The sequence below is a fragment of the Pleurodeles waltl genome, chromosome 4_1 (assembly GCF_031143425.1).
Source record: "Pleurodeles waltl isolate 20211129_DDA chromosome 4_1, aPleWal1.hap1.20221129, whole genome shotgun sequence".
Taxonomy (NCBI): domain Eukaryota; kingdom Metazoa; phylum Chordata; class Amphibia; order Caudata; family Salamandridae; genus Pleurodeles; species Pleurodeles waltl.
The window spans coordinates 28,059,871-28,075,876 of NC_090442.1; the positions used below are offsets into that span (position 1 = coordinate 28,059,871).

General features: G+C 47.5%; 1 pseudogene; it reads right to left on the bottom strand.

Moving 5' to 3' along the window:
* Positions 1–5,208: 5,208 nt before the first annotated feature.
* LOC138286942 (zinc finger protein 850-like) overlaps positions 5,209–16,006 on the bottom strand; it is a 31,372-nt pseudogene continuing 20,574 nt past the window's right edge.

Sequence of the window (16,006 nt, forward strand, 5' to 3'; positions counted from 1 at the left end):
CCTTGTGTGTCAAAAATCGATGGAACCCTTGCAGAAATCAACGAAAAGCCTGCATCACAGCTGGGAAATCGCCGCACTGCTGACCGGAATGACCCAGCACAGACTTCCCGACGGAGAATTCGACACAGTACCTGCCTTGCGACAGATGATTCGATGCACCGCCTATAGGATTGACGCAGCGCCTGCTCCTTCTGCCAGCGCATCAAGGATTTTCAATGCATTTTCCCTGGGCGTCAAAATATCCCTGCACTGCAGTGAGGAACCAAGAATGCTCACCTAAAAAACTACGCAAGCCCTTGCAGTTTGAAAAGAAACAATGCATCATCTGCGCTGCACCGGAAAATCTGATGCAACACCTTATTTTTCCATGCATCTCCTCCTCTGCGGCCTCATGCGTCGTTATTTTTCACGCATCCCAAGTACTGTGTGTTACAAAGAAACAACTTTTGCTTTCTAAGGATTGAGACTCTTTTAAAACTTTTAAAAGTGATATTTCATTTTGTGCTTATTGGATCTTTGTCATTTTGATCTTATTTTATTCAAACAAATACTATCTATTTTTCTAAATCTGTGTGGTGTATTTTTGTGGTGTTTTCCCTGGGTTACTATATGATTTATTGCACAAATACTTTACACATTGCCTTCTAAGTTAAGCCTGACTGCTCAGTTCCAGGCTACTAGAGGGTGGGCACAGGATGATTTGGATTGTATTGTGACTTACCCTGACTAGAATTGTGGTCCCTACTTGGACAAGGGTGTATACCCCTACCAACTAGAGACCCCAGTTCTAATAGCGAGCATCCCAGTAACCTTAAAAGCCAATGATGTACCTTCTTAGGCCCACTGCGTTCCGAAACATCCAACTGTTGAATATCAAGTCCGCAAATGTTAGGTTTTCACAAATAAATGTGTTTTGAGCGTGTTACCGCGAGTTACTGCCTTTTTAGTAGTTAATTCTCTCCATCTCTTCCTCTCCCTAGAAGCAGCGTCCAAGATACAGGACGGAAAGTGAAGATCAAATGTGGGGAAGCAGAGACTCCTTCTCAGCAGCCGGTGACCTTTACATCAAGCAATTCACTCAGGCTGGGTGTGGTTTAAATACCTGCTTCATCAGGCCACACCCAGTCTGAGTCACAGGGATACTAGAGGCTTGAGCAGCATGTGTTGTAAACAAGCATTGGTCTTATACAAGCATTGGTCTTAAACAAGCATTGGTCTTTGTAAAACATTCTTATGTGGTTTCAACAAACATTGCTGTCTGCAAAGGCAGATGATTGGCTTAAGAGTTATTTACTGGAGCACATCCAGGTTTGCAGGCCCGACACTAACGCTTAACAAATCATCAGACCCCATTCAGGGGGGCAGCAAGCAGGGCTATGAACTCTCAGCTGGGGGCAGAGGGGGCGGATGTTTTTGCTTCTGATCCTACTATGGTTCCGCAAACTGGGTCAAGTAGACTAGCATCAGCACTTGACCCTGTGATACCATGGCAGTCACCGACTTCTTAGGCAGGTTGTAGAAAATCACAGAAGAGCTAGCTGACTGAGTGAATGAATCAATCAAGATTTGTTTTAGAGTTAATGTATATTCCATGAAATTGATACATCAACAGAGTAGAATAATACATCAATGACTAAAATGCAATTTAAACTAACTAATCAATTCATAAACACTGATAAGGAAAGAAGGAACTGCTGAATCCAAATGAAAAGTTACATCTCACATCTAAAAATGATTGAATATTTGATTAAACATCCAAGGATACACACACTAGCTAAAAGGATTCCAGAGTTTATCACACCAGTAGGTAAATGAAAGCCTGAGAAATGTGTACCAGCAGTATCCTCCAACCTGGGTGTGTCATGAAGTGTTAGGCTAATGAAGTCACTTTTTGACATAAAACTCACAAACTTAGACAATTCCTCTGTAGTTTCATTTTTGGTTTTATACCTTTTGCCAATTAGTACAGAACGTCCTCATCATCTGATGTTAAGAGAAAAAATGATTACATATTATTAGCTTCCCACACTAGCTTTTTTTTTTTAAATCAGTGCATGACTGTTGGCAAATTGACGCTCTGTTATCTGTTGTCTCGGCGTCACAGCGACTGACTGTACCTTGTTATATGGCTGGGTCGAAAATGGGGTAGAATGGCGAGCAAAAGAACAATGGATTAAACCCAGATCTGTGACTGGGGTGAGTGTTTGAAAAGTTTCAACACTCTGTCCATCATCCTTTTGTGTTGCTTAAGTTGCCCTAAGTGGGCAGGGTATTCCCAGACGTGGGTCCCTTGCTCACTGTGCCACTGGATTCAAGCTAACCTGGCTGATGAAGGGTGATACCCTGAAACCAGTCTCAAGATGCTTGTTTTCGGTCCAGGGAGGACCTGGCCTGGCAGTTCGGGCTGCACTGTTCCCATGGGGAACAGGGACAAGACTGATTTGCATATGGCTGGGTCCAAACTGGGGTGGCATGGCGAGCAAAAGAATGATGGAGAAAACCCAGATCTGTGACTGGGGCTGAGTGTTTGCATTGTTCAGCACTCCGTCCATCAGCCTTTTTGTGCTGCACATCTGCAGTCAAAGCTAGCAACAGATGTCTTATCAACCAACCACTTAAATTAGTCAAACATCCCCAGTGACCCGAGGCTAGGTGGACAGGCCAATGTTACACAAGACAGGTGGCCATATCACTAGGACGTGGCCTTAATTATATGTGCTGAGATTCTCAACTGTGTTTGGTTCGCAAACATGCCAAGATGGACAGGCCTCTAGCTCCACGGATGTACTATGCTAATTCTGGCATCTAACGGTGTGTAATTGCTTAATATCCAAGTTCTGAAAGTGAACTCATTCCAGTCTACCAAACATAGACGTAGGGTAGTAAGTGATCCATCTGTATTTCACACCCGCTATATAAACATTTCAGTTGTTTTGAAGAGAACCAGGGGCAAACAAATAAAAAGGTTTTGAGGTTCCTTGGTTTGCTCATTCGCAAAAAACAAAAACATTAATTTTTATATCCCAATTTTTTTTTTTTCAAATGTTTTGGTTCACCAAATAATGTCAAATGACTCAGCCTCACTCTAGTTATTTTTATTAAATTGTATTAATTTTGTAATATGGTTCTCTACCTTCTAAAAATACTTGTTAAATATGCACATTAAATGAGAGTATGCCACACTGATATTTTAGCAAAATAAACTGTGAGATGTCCCAGATCCCTGTTCTTATCACTTACATATAGTGTCAAAAAAGATTCTCTAACAAATTCAGTTAATTTTATCCCAAGAATCGCAGAAGGTTTCATCAGGTAACAAAACCATACATCAGTACAGGTTACTTGCTCATATCTTAGCCCAGTACAGGACAGCATTTAATTCCAATACAGAGGTATATAAATTTATTGGAGAAGTGTGGCACAATGGTTAGAGCGGCAGACCCTGATGTAGAGATCTGGTCCAAGACCAGCGTTCAATTCCCACCTCAGTGGGTCTTGGGCTCAATTCCCTTGGACCAGATAATTCTCACCTCAGTGCCTAATCTAATTAATGGGTTTGCACTCTGTAACTCTGGGCAATAGCTTGCTTAATCTCCACAATGGCCCTCACAGTGCTTGGATGCTTGGCTTCACCCTGGGGCTGTCCAGGAGTGGGCACCTCACAGGGAAAAGCCAGGAGGGGTTCTGCAGCGGTATGCGTACAGCCCCTTGAGACCCTAACGGGTGAGTAGTGCGCTATACAAGTGCAAAGTTTTTAAAGTTAAGCTCCATAGGAATATAGAATTACTAGCCCACAGAGGAGCCCACTGAATTCTTGTCTACAAGTTATATTTGACAACAACTCAAGCAGCAAGCAGGTCCTACTCAGTTTGCCAGGAATGTAGCTACAAGGATTGCCTTTGGTAGAATATTAGAACTTTGGGGGTTATTCTAACTTTGGAGGAGGTGTTAATCCGTCCCAAAAGTGACGGAAAAGTGACGGATTTACCACCAGCCGTATTACGAGTCCATTATATCCTATGGAACTCGTAATACGGCTGGTGGTATATCCGTCACTTTACCGTCACTTTTGGGACGGATTAACACTCCTCCAAAGTTAGAATAACCCCCTTTGTGTTCTTTCAGGGGTTTGAAGGAACAGTCTCCCATATTATAAAGAAAAGACGAAAATACTCAGTTAGTTTGACCTAGGTAGAGTAACATTCTGGATATGATCTTTGCAGGGGTGTTCAGACAAAAAACAAACCCTTAAATACTCAAAGTCCATGTATTCACCAACTGAGTTTATACAAAATGAGGTTTCCTTTTCACCATTCTCTTCCGAATCCATATTTCTTTTTTCCCAGTGCCAAGGTTCCAGAAATGTGAAGCAGGGAGTCAATAATTCTGGATTCTAGCTCATAAGAGCAGGAATGTTTACTCCTTAAGAAACCTATTAAGAACTAAAAGTTTCAACAGCTCTTTCGCCATCATTAATTTTGCCATCATGCAATGATTGTGTCTTTTCACCAGTTAGGACTTGGTTGAATGATGCTCTGTAAAAAATAAATCAATAAAATATATTTATATACAATTAATCTAACCGTGAATCACTTACTGGAAGTTTTTATTAGTAACTCTACTTGACCGAAGATAGAATGTTTCTTTTCTGTTAGTCCACATGGTGCTCATGTCCCAATGCTTTCCCTGGTATTCAATGTCTTTTCTTCTATGTGGTGGGAAATGACTAGTCACTGAAAACAAACACATTTAAAGTTTTACAAATATCTAAGTTTTTCTTCTTCCCTACTAGTCGGGTCTTTTATCATCTGGTATTTGACTGTCCCACATAGCTGTAATTTTATAATTCTCTATGATTCCTTCATCTCACATTAACTGTACCTTTTTGCTTCTGTGTATGTCCTAGGGTGGGTCAGTATTATTGTTGATATGTATTTAATTTCTTGCTAAAGTCACTTCATCTCTATGGTTATTCATTTATGTGTTCATTGATGTTTGGGTGTTCGCTGATATCTTTGTACGTTTAGTAATCAACATCTCTTCACACATTCACCGCACTTGAATAGCTTTACACTATCTGTTCACTGATGTTTTTGAAGATCTAATAATTGACAAAAGCTCTTCATACATTCAGTGCATTTGAAAGGCTTTCCCTTTGTTCGTTGATGATTCCTTAATGTTGATGAGTAACTAAAACTAATTCCACATTCACTGCAATGGTATGGTTTTTCTTGTGTGTATTTGCTGATGGCTTTAGAGGTATGATAACCGACTAAAGCTCTTCACACATTGAATGCAATGGTATGGTTTTTCCCCCGTGTGTGTTCGCATATGTTTTTGGAGCTCCGATAGTTTTCTAAAGCTCTTCACACATTCACTACGATGGTATGGTTTTCCCCTGAGTGTATTTGCTGATGTCTTTGGTGATCTAATAGTTGACTAAAGCATTTCACACATTCAGTGCACTCAAAAGGCTTTTCTCCTGTGTGTGTTGGATGATGATTCTTTAATGCTGAAGAGTCAATAAAACTACTTCCACATTTACTGCAATGGTATGGTTTTTCCCCTGTGTGTGTTTGCTGATGTCTTTGAAAGTGTGATAACCGACTAAAGCGCTTCACTGCAGTGGTATGGTTTCTCCCCTGTGTGTGTTCGGTGATGTAGTTGGAGCTCTGATAATTGACAAAAGCTCTTCACACGTTCACTGCAATTATATGGTTTCTCCCCTGTGTGTATTCGCTGATGTCTTCGGAGATCTGATATCTGACTAAAGCTCTTTCCACATTCACTGCACTTGAATGGTTTTTCCCCTGTGTGTGTCCTCTGATGCCGTTGTAGGTGTGCTAATTGACTGAAGGTTTTCTCACATTCACTGCACTTGAATGTTTTTTCCCCGGTGTGCATACGCTGATGAATCCTGAGACTTGTTGATTCACTAAAACTACTTCCACAATCACTGCAGTGGTATGGTTTTTCTCCTGTGTGTGTTCTTTGATGCTGTTTTAGGTGTCCTGATTGACTAAAGCTCTTCACACATTCAGTGCACCTAAATGGCTTTTCTCCTGTGTGTGTTCGCTGATGATCTTTTAAGTGTGATAATTGACTAAAACTCTTCACACATTCAGTGCAGTTGAATTGTTTTTCTCCTTTGTGTGTTTGCTGATGGTGCTTTAGTACTCAAGACAAACTAAAGGTCTTGTTGAATGTGTATGACTTTTCTTTCTTGGTTAGTGTCCGTGGGTCAGGGATTTGTTTGTCTACATCCCATGACTGTGTTTCTTGCTGAGCCAACATGGTTGATAAACAACTTGTGTTTTTCTCACATTCTCCGTATGATTGTGATATTTTGTACATTTGATTTCCGGTTTAAGAATAAAGTAATATGATCATTAAATAGTTGTCACACTTATAATATGGGTACGCCTTGTATTTTGGGTGATTGTGTCTTTACATTGGATAATGCTTTTGGGTAAAGATTTTTCCTCCTTCTTGTGGAAATTGGTACAGCAGTTTGTATTTCAGACAGCAGAACTTATCTTAACCTTCAGTTGTTTGGCTCCACTCCATTGTTCTTTTCTCTGGTTCTCGTGGTTTGTCCAGAAAGAGTTTACAATACATCTAGAGCATTCAGTGGTGGTTTATTATCAGAGCACCGCTGTAGCCACATCACACTGATGCCATGATCAAAGCAGGTATTGGATACCTGTTTACACAATAGGTGGTTTGTCAGTGTTGTTACCTTAGTCTTGTGGCATGGAGGTACACAGCTCACGTCCTTACAATCACTGCATTTTCTTTGGCAGCCTCTTCCAGGATCTGCCAGTTTATGTTCAGTTTCTTCCGTCTCTGCTGATGTTTTCCTGAATACTGGAGCTCATTATTTTTTAACATTCTTTGCAGATTTACAGTATTATCTTCTTTATTCACTATGATTTTATGCATTCAAAGCTTGTTTCCTGTTGGATGTAAAGATACTTAAAATTAGTAAAAGAAAAACATAATGCAATGCCAATACACAATATTTACTTGTCTGTAAAAGACATCTCTTCTTTACCACCTTTTAAACTTAGCAAGGCATATAGCACCATACAAGATATTTAAGTAAGAGTTCTGTTGAGCATGTCACATCTTATTCACTTCAGAAAAGTGGATGATTTACCAGTGTTCACAGAGTAACTAAGGGCTAGATTACGAGTTTGGCAGAAAGGGTACCGGCATTGAAATGGCATCAGATTCCCCAGCTGCCAGCTTGGCATCCATCCGCTGAATAACGATGTTGGCGGGTTGCTGAATGAGAGACCACTAGAATCCGGCTGACTCCCCCAGGAATTCGCCGACCATCTCAACAACAGCATGGAGAAAAACATCTGTAAGAGGGCAGTACACACAAGGTTCCCGCTGTACAGATTACAAAGTGCCTTTCTTTTGAGCTGACAGTGGCGGGGAGTCCGTCTGCTCTGAGATAGTGAAATCGAAGGAAATGGGGTGCAAACTCACCCATTTTCTACTTTTCACTCCAGGCTCAACGTGGACCCCTTTGTCCAAGACCCCCTTCACAGCAGCAACTTGACCCTGAAGAATCCCATGTACTGCGTGAACTGCAGAGGGTACCACGAAGTCCGAGGTCAACTCAGCGAGTTGGGCAATACAGGACGGAGTGCTGGGGACCTGGGCTGTGCTGTGCACAAAGGAAGTCTTGTAAAAATGCACAGAAGCCCTAGCAGCTGCAGTTCACACAGTGCACAGGATTACTGCCTGGCGTGGGGAGGCATGGACTTACCTCCACTAAATTTGGACAGAAGGACCACTGGACTGTCGGGGTCACTTGGATCCAGCTCCTGTGTTCCAGGGACCACGCTCGTGAAGATGAGAGGGGACCCAGAGGACCAGTGATGGAGAAGTTTGGTGCCTGCTATAGCAGGGGCAAGATTCCGTCGACCCACGGGAGATTTCTTCTTGGTTTCCAGTGCAGGGTGAAGGCAGGCAGCCCTCAGAGCATCCACCACCAGGAAACAGTCAAGAAAGACGGCAGGATTAGGTGCTACAATGTTGTTGGTAGTCTTCTTGCTACTTTGTTGCGGTTTTGCAGGCGTCCTGGAGCAGTCATCGGTCGATCCTTGGCAGAAGTCGAAGAGAGAAGTGCAGAGGAACTCTGGTGAGCTCTTGCATTCGTTATCTGAAGAGGAACCCCCAGGAGAGACCCTAAATAGCTGTCAGAGGAGGATTGGCTACCTAACCAGGTAAAAGCCTATCAGGAGGGGTCTCTGACATCACCTGCTGGCACTGGCCACTCGGAGGTCACCATTGTGCTCTCACACCTCTGAATTCAAGATGGCAGAGGTCTGGGACACACTGGAGGAGCTCTTGGCACCACCCCTGGGATGGTGATGGACAGGGGAGTGGTCACTCCCCTTTCCTTTGTCCAGTTTCACGCCGGAGCAAGGTCCGGGGGCTCCCTGAACCGGTGTAGACTGGTTTATGCAAGGAGGGCACCATCTGTGCCCTTCAAAGCATTCCCAGAGGCCAGGAGAGGCTACTCCTCTCAGGCCCTTAACACCTATTTCCAAAGGGAGAGGGTGTAACACCCTTTCTCAGAGGAAATCCTTTGTTCTGCCTTCCTGGGGCTGGGCTGCCCAGACCCCAGGAGGGCAGAAACCTGTCTGAGGGTTGTCAGCAGCGGTAGCTGCAGAGAAAACCCCAGAGAGCTAGTTTGGCAGTACCGGGGGTCCATGTTGGAGCCCCGGGGATGCATGGGATTGGCACCCCAATACCAGATTTGGCTTGGGGGGACAATTCCATGATCTTAGAGATGTTACATGGCCATGTTTGGAGTTACCATTGTGAAGCTACATATAGGTATTGACCTATATGTAGTGCACACCTGTAATGGTGTCCCCGCACTCACAAAGTCTGGGGAAATTGCCCTGAACAATGTGGGGGCACCTTGGCTATTGCCAGGGTGCCCTCACACTTAGTAACTTTGCACCTAACCTTCACCAAGTAAGGGTTAGACGTATAGGTGACTTATAAGTTACTTAAGTGCAGTGTAAAATGGCTTTGAAATAACGTGGACGTTATTTCACTCAGGCTGCAGTGGCAGGCCTGTGTAAGAATTGTCTGAGCTCCCTATGGGTGGCAAAAGAAATGCTGCAGCCCATAGGGATCTCCAGGAACCCCAATACCCTGGGTACCTCAGTTCCATATACCCAAGTGACCCAAGGGTAGGTCGCTCCCCCTGACGCTGCAGCTCCACCAGCCCAGGCTCCTGAGACCTCCTAGCAAGCCCAGCGAATCCACAGTAAGTACCCCCCCCACCGCCCAGCCCCTCGCCCTGCCCCGCACTACTCACCTCCTCTCCTGCTTCTTTTCTTCATCTCTGTTGTCCCTCTGTGCTCTTCTTCTGTACTCTTCTTTCTTTCCTGCTCCCCGCCTTCTGTCTTCATCTGTGTGCTTCTCTCTCTCTCCTTTGCACCGCGACCTGCGTGTGCTTTCTTCTTCTCTGTCCCTCTTCTTGGCTCTTCCCTCTGCCGCTCGTCGCTGCTCTTCTTCTTTACCTTCTTCTGTATTCTTCTCTCCTCTGCTCTCCCGCTCCTCTTCTTCTCTACCTTCTTCTGTGTTCTTCTCTCTTCTGCTCTTCCGCTCCTCTTCTTCTCTACCTTCTTCTGTGTTCTTCTATCTTCTGATCTTCGGCTCCTCTTCTTCTTTACCTTCTTTTGTGTTCTTCTATCTTCTGATCTTCGGCTCCTCTTCTTCTTTACCTTCTTCTGTGTTCTTCTGTCTTCTCCTCTTCCTCTTTACCTTCTTCTGTGTTCTTCTGTCTTCTGCTCTTCCCTCTTCTGCTCCTCCTCTTCTTTGACCTGCTTCCTGGTTCTTCCCATGCCTGCCCTCCTGCTCCTGTCTCGTCCCTCTGACCTCCCTCACTCGCCACCCCCTCTGTAACACCCCTATCTACCTATCTCTCTATCTTTCCCCCCTCACTCGCCACCTCCTCTGTAACCCCCCCTATCTTCCTATCCTTTCACTCTATCTCTCACCCTCACTCACCTCCATCTCTGTAACCCCCTATCTTCTATCTCTCACCTCACCCACCTCCACCTCTATAACCCCCCCTCCCCTATCTTCCTAACTTTCACTCTATCTCTCACCCTCACTCACCTCCATCTCTATAACCCCCCTCCCCTATCTTCCTAACTTTCTTCCTAAACTCACCCCCACCACCCTTAACCCCCCCTCCCCCATCTCTTCTCCCCTCTACCTGTCCCCCTCCCTCCGCTTTTCCGCCGCCACCTCCTGCACGCCCCTGCCCCCCCAGCTCCCATTCGTCGCCCCACTCCCGTCCCCCGCCCCCAGCTGACCCAAAGGCGCACCAAAGGCAAGCCCGTCTGCACCCGTCCGCGCCTGGCCCGCGCCCAGCGCCACGACCCCCTGGCCCTCGGCACTCTCAAACCCCGCTGCACCGCTACGACCCCACCACCCTCCACGCCCTCAACCCAGGGCGTGCCAGCACCTGCTTCCAAGCTAACCCGAAACGTACCCACGGACCCTTCGCATGTCACACCTGCAAACTTACCTTCCACCACGAAACTACCACGACCACCAGCCCACGCGCCATCAACCACCTCAAATACATCCTGATCAACGCTCGATCCGTCCACAAGCACGCCGTTGAATTCTGGGACCTCCTGGACTCCACCGCACCAGACGTCGCCTTCATCACTGAGACCTGGATGAACGCCTCTTCGGTCCCCGACATCGCCATAGCCATCCCCGAAGGCTACAAGATTTCCAGGAAAGACCGCACCAACCAAGTAGGAGGAGGAATCGCCATCGTCTTCAAAGACTCCATCAGTGTCACCACCTCCACCGAAGACACCCCCCTCGCCGCCGAGCACCTGCACTTCCAGATCCGCACAGATCCCAGGACCACCCTCAGAGGATCCCTCATCTACCGTCCCCCCGGACCGCGCGCCCTCTTCAGCGACTCCATCACCGACTTCATCTCCCCGCACGCCCTCGCCTCGCCAGACTACATCCTCCTCGGCGACCTCAACTTCCATCTGGAACAGAACAACGACCCCAACACCTCCGCCTACTGCTCGACAACCTCTGTCTCAAGCAACTAGTGAACACCCCCACCCACGTCGCCGGGCACACGCTCGACCCCATCTTCTCCGCCAGCAAACACGTTTCCTTCAGCCACGCCTCCGCTCTACACTGGACCGACCACAGTTGTGTCCACTTCACCTTCCGACGCGAGACTCGCCACCTCCACACTCAACCCATCCCTCGTCCACAGTGGAACAAAATCCCCGAAGAACAGCTTTTCTCCACGCTCATCGACAACCAACCCACCTTCGCTGCAGACCCCAAAGACGCAGCCCTCAGCCTCACGAACTGGATCACCAACTGCACAGACAACCTTGCTCCCCTCAGACGCCTTCCAAGACAGTCCAACACCAAAAAACCTCTCTGGTTCTCTGACACCCTTAAGGAATCAAAGAAAACCTGTCGCGCCCTCGAGAAAGCCTGGCGTAAGGACCACACCGCAGACAACATGGCAGCCCTCAAGAACGCTACCCGCGAACACCACCACCTGATCCGCGCAGACAAAAGGAATTTCTTCACAGACAGACTGGACAAAAACAGCCACAACAGCATCGTAAAAGAGTTCTCCAACCCCAAAGCCAACACCAACGCCATCACGCCCTCTCAAGACCTGTGCAACTCCCTCGCCACCTTCTTCCATCGTAAGATTACCGACCTACACGACAGCTTCGGACACCAGACCCAGCCGACCGACACTGAACCCACACCCCCAGCCATCACCCTCAACGCCTGGACCCACATCAACACAGAAGAGACCAAAACCACCATGAACTCAATCCACTCCGGTGCCCCCTCGGACACCTGCCCTCACTTCATCTTCAATAAAGCCGACGACATCATCGCCCCGCACCTCCAGACCATCATCAACTCCTCGTTTTCGTCTGCCACCTTCCCCGAAAGCTGGAAACACGCTGAAGTCAACGCCCTACTGAAGAAACCTATGGCTGACCCAAGTGACCTGAAGAACTTCCACCCCATCTCGCTCCTCCCCTTCCCTGCCAAGGTCATAGAGAAGACCGTCAACAAGCAGCTTACCAACTTCCTTGAAGACAACAACCTTCTCGACCCCTCTCAATCCGGATTCCGAGCCAACCACAGCACTGAAACCGCCCTCATCTCAGTCACAGACAACATCAGAACCCTGATGGACAGCAGTGAAACAGTCGCCCTCATCCTCCTCGACCTCTCGGCTGCCTTCGACACTGTCTGTCACCGCACCCTAATAACCCGCCTCCGCTCCACCGGGATCCAAGGCCAAGCCCTCGACTGGATCGCCTCCTTCCTCTCCAACCGCTCTCAGAGAGTCTACCTCCCACCTTTTCGCTCAGACCCCACCGAGATCATCTGCGGCGTCCCACAGGGCTCCTCGCTCAGCCCGACACTCTTCAATGTCTACATGAGCCCCCTCGCCGACATGGTACGCAAGCACAGCATCATCATCACCTCCTACGCCGACAACACTCAACTGATACTCTCCCTCACCAAGGACCCCACCAGCGCAAAGACCAACCTGCAAGATGGAATGAAGGACGTCGCAGATTGGATGAGACTCAGCCGTCTGAAACTGAACTCAGACAAAACAGAAGTCCTCATCCTCGGTAACACCCCGACCACCTGGGATGACTCCTGGTGGCCCACGGCCCTTGGCACCGCACCGACTCCCTCAGACCACGCACGCAACCTCGGCTTCATCTTGGACCCACTGCCCACCATGACCAAACAAGTCAACGCCGTGTCCTCCTCATGCTTCCTCACCCTCCGCATGCTCCGGAAGGGACCACTCCCTGCCCTGAAAAAAACCCAAAACTAAAGGTTTCGGTTTTTTTGAAGTGCAGCTCGTTTTCCTGTTAGGAAAACGGGCTACACTTCAAAAAAAAAAAACTGCTTTATTGAAAAGCAGGTCGCAAACATGGAGGTCTGCTGACGACAGCAGGCCTCCATGTTTGCGAGTGCCTATACTCGCAATGGGGCCGCAATTTGCGACCCACCTCATGAATATTCATGAGGTGGGTCATTGCGACCCCATTGCGAGTCGCAGTCGGTGTCTGAGACACCGTACTGCATAGCAATTTGCGACTTGCAAATTGCGAGTCGCAGGGACTCGCAATTTGCAAGTCGCAAATTGCCGACTTGCTACATCTGGCCCACAGTGTGTTATTGCGAGCATCAGTCACTTGGTACTGCTGACCAAGTAGGTGTTGAGCAGGTTGAACCAGTTTCTCTATAACCATAGTTACACTGGCTCCTGTGTCCCTGTAGGCCTCAACACCATTAATTAGGGGTAGTTGCTTGTACTTACCCATACTAAGGGGACAAGCAACCAAGGTGGCAAAGTCAATGCCACCATCAGAGACTAAAACAGCCTCTGTGGTCTCCCTAACAAGACCAACCCCAACTACACTGTCAATAGTGAGCCCAGCTAAACCCTTGGATTGGCTATTTGCAATAGACTTCCCACCCCCACTACTACTACTAGGGGTACTAGAGGTTGCAGTAGGGGTTGTGGTAGTGGGAGCCTTGGTGTTTTTCTTTGGGAAAGTGGCATCACTTGCCCAATGGCCTTTTACTTTACATAAGTAACACCATGGCTTTTTCTGATTGTGAGAAGAGGATTTGGACCCACAACCCCCAGAGGATTTTTTGTGGGCCTGATGAAGACTCAGAATGTTTTTTATCCTTGTCCCCACCCTTGTCAGAAAACTTACCATCCTTCTTCTTGCCATCCTTGTCACCCCCTGTATGAACATTTCTGTTCACTCTTGTTCTGATCCATTTTTCTGCCTTCTTTCCCAATTCTTGGGGAGAGGTCAGATCTGAGTCTACCAAGTACTGGTGCAACAAATCAGACATACAATTGTTCAAAATATGTTCTCTCAGGATTAGATTATACAGGCTTTCATAGTCAGACACCTTACTGCCATGTAACCAACCCTCCAAGGCCTTCACTGAACAGTCTACAAAGTCTGTCCAGTCTTGAGAGGACTCTTTTCAGATGTCTCTGAACTTTATCCTGTATTGTTCAGTGGGTAAGCCAAATCCATCCAAGAGTGCATCCTTCAAAACTTTGTAATTGTTAGCAACAAAACTGCACTGTGTCCAGAACAGCTCAGATGAAAGGGAGCATCTGAGAGGTAATCAGGTGTGAATTTGGCATGTTGATAGTGAACCCCAGTGCATGGCGTTTGCTGTAGTCTTAAGGTGGGAGACGATAGCCTTCAGCATGCAGTTATTGAGATAGGGGAAGACTGGCACCCCTGATTTGCGCAAATGAGCTGCGACCACTGCTATCAACTTGGTGAACACACGAGGGATGCTGGTAAGGCGAAAATGGAGCATGGTGAATTGAAAGTGCTTGTGGCCTACCTTAAACCGCAGATAGCACCTATGGCCAGGCAGAACGGGAATGTGGAAACATGCATCCTGCAAGTCCAATGCTACCATCTAGTCTCCTGGGTATAGAGCAGACATGACCTGAGCCAATGTGAGCATCTATGAACTTCTCCTTCTTGAGGACATAGTTGAGTGCTCAGAGATGTAGAATAGATAGATAAAGGCCTTTGTCCATTTTGGGGACCAAAAAGTAGAGGGAATAGCAACCACAGCCTACTTCCGGCATCGGAACCCTCTCCATGGCTGCCTTGGCCAAGAGAGCTGGGACATCCTCACAGAGCAGGGACAAATGATTCTCCGTCAGATGGTTGTGATATTGCAGCATGTAGGGAGGAGCAGTCTCTGAAAGGAGGAAGTAGCCTCTTCGGATGATGTGCAAAACCCACCTCTCCAATGATATGGACTACCAGTAGGGCAGGTGATGCCACCAACTGGGCGCCCATGATGGTAAAGTGGTAGATTATGAGGGTGTGGAGGCTGCAGCTGCTGGGTTGGTGGTGGATGGACCAGACCAGTGGCTATCAGACCAACAAGGTCTGTGGGTACCATGCCTTCGTCACGCAAAGGCTTGGAAGCATGTGCGGCTTGGTGGCTGGGAGGGTGTTAGTGTGAGTGGAAGCCCCTTCCGTAGCCATGAAAGGAGCGAAAAGCAGACTAGGGGTGACGTGTGGGAGGCGAGAGGCACCAGGACTCGGCCATAGCCAGCAAGTCCTTAAAGCACTCCAGTGCTGAGTCTGCTTTGTCTCCGAAGAGGTCGGTTCCATCAAAATGTTTGTCCATAAGGGAAGCTTGGCCATCCCCAGAGAAGCCAGTCATTCTCAGCCAGCCGTGGCACCTCAGGGCCACCATTGAGGAAACCACTCTGCTCAGCAAGTCAGTCATGTTCAATCTACTATGAATTGTGAACTTTGCTGTATCTCTCAGATCTGTAACTGCTTAGGAGAGGATGGTCCATGCCTCCTCCGGGATCTGTGACAGCATTTGCACAACCATGTTCCACATCATGTGGGAGTAGTAGCCCAATAGGCATGCAGTGTTCACAGATCGCAATGCCAGGCTGGTGGAAGTAAACATTTTCTTTCTCAAGATGTCCAACCTCTTGGATTCCCTGTCTGGGGGAGCAATAGGAAATGCACCCTGGGATGTGGAAACTTGGACCACCAAGAGTAGGGTGATGGTTGAGTAAATATGGGTCTCCTGAAGCGGGAAATTGTCCTACTCACAGAAGCCACTGTGCTTGGTTTGGGCCAGTTTTCCAGAAGGACGTTTGTGAGGGCTTAGTTGTACAGGAGTAGGAGTTCTGAGAAGGAGACTCCTGGTTGCAGCACCTCAATGAAGATGTTAGTCTTGACTGCCACTGAGGGGAGCTGAAGGTCGGGGACCTCAGCCGCCCTCTTAGCCACCATAGCATAGGACATTTCCTCCTTCGTAGTCACGGTAGGGGGAGAAAGCATACCAGTATCTGGAGAAGTATCCAGTCAACTGGCTCAACCAAGTTCCTCACACCAGT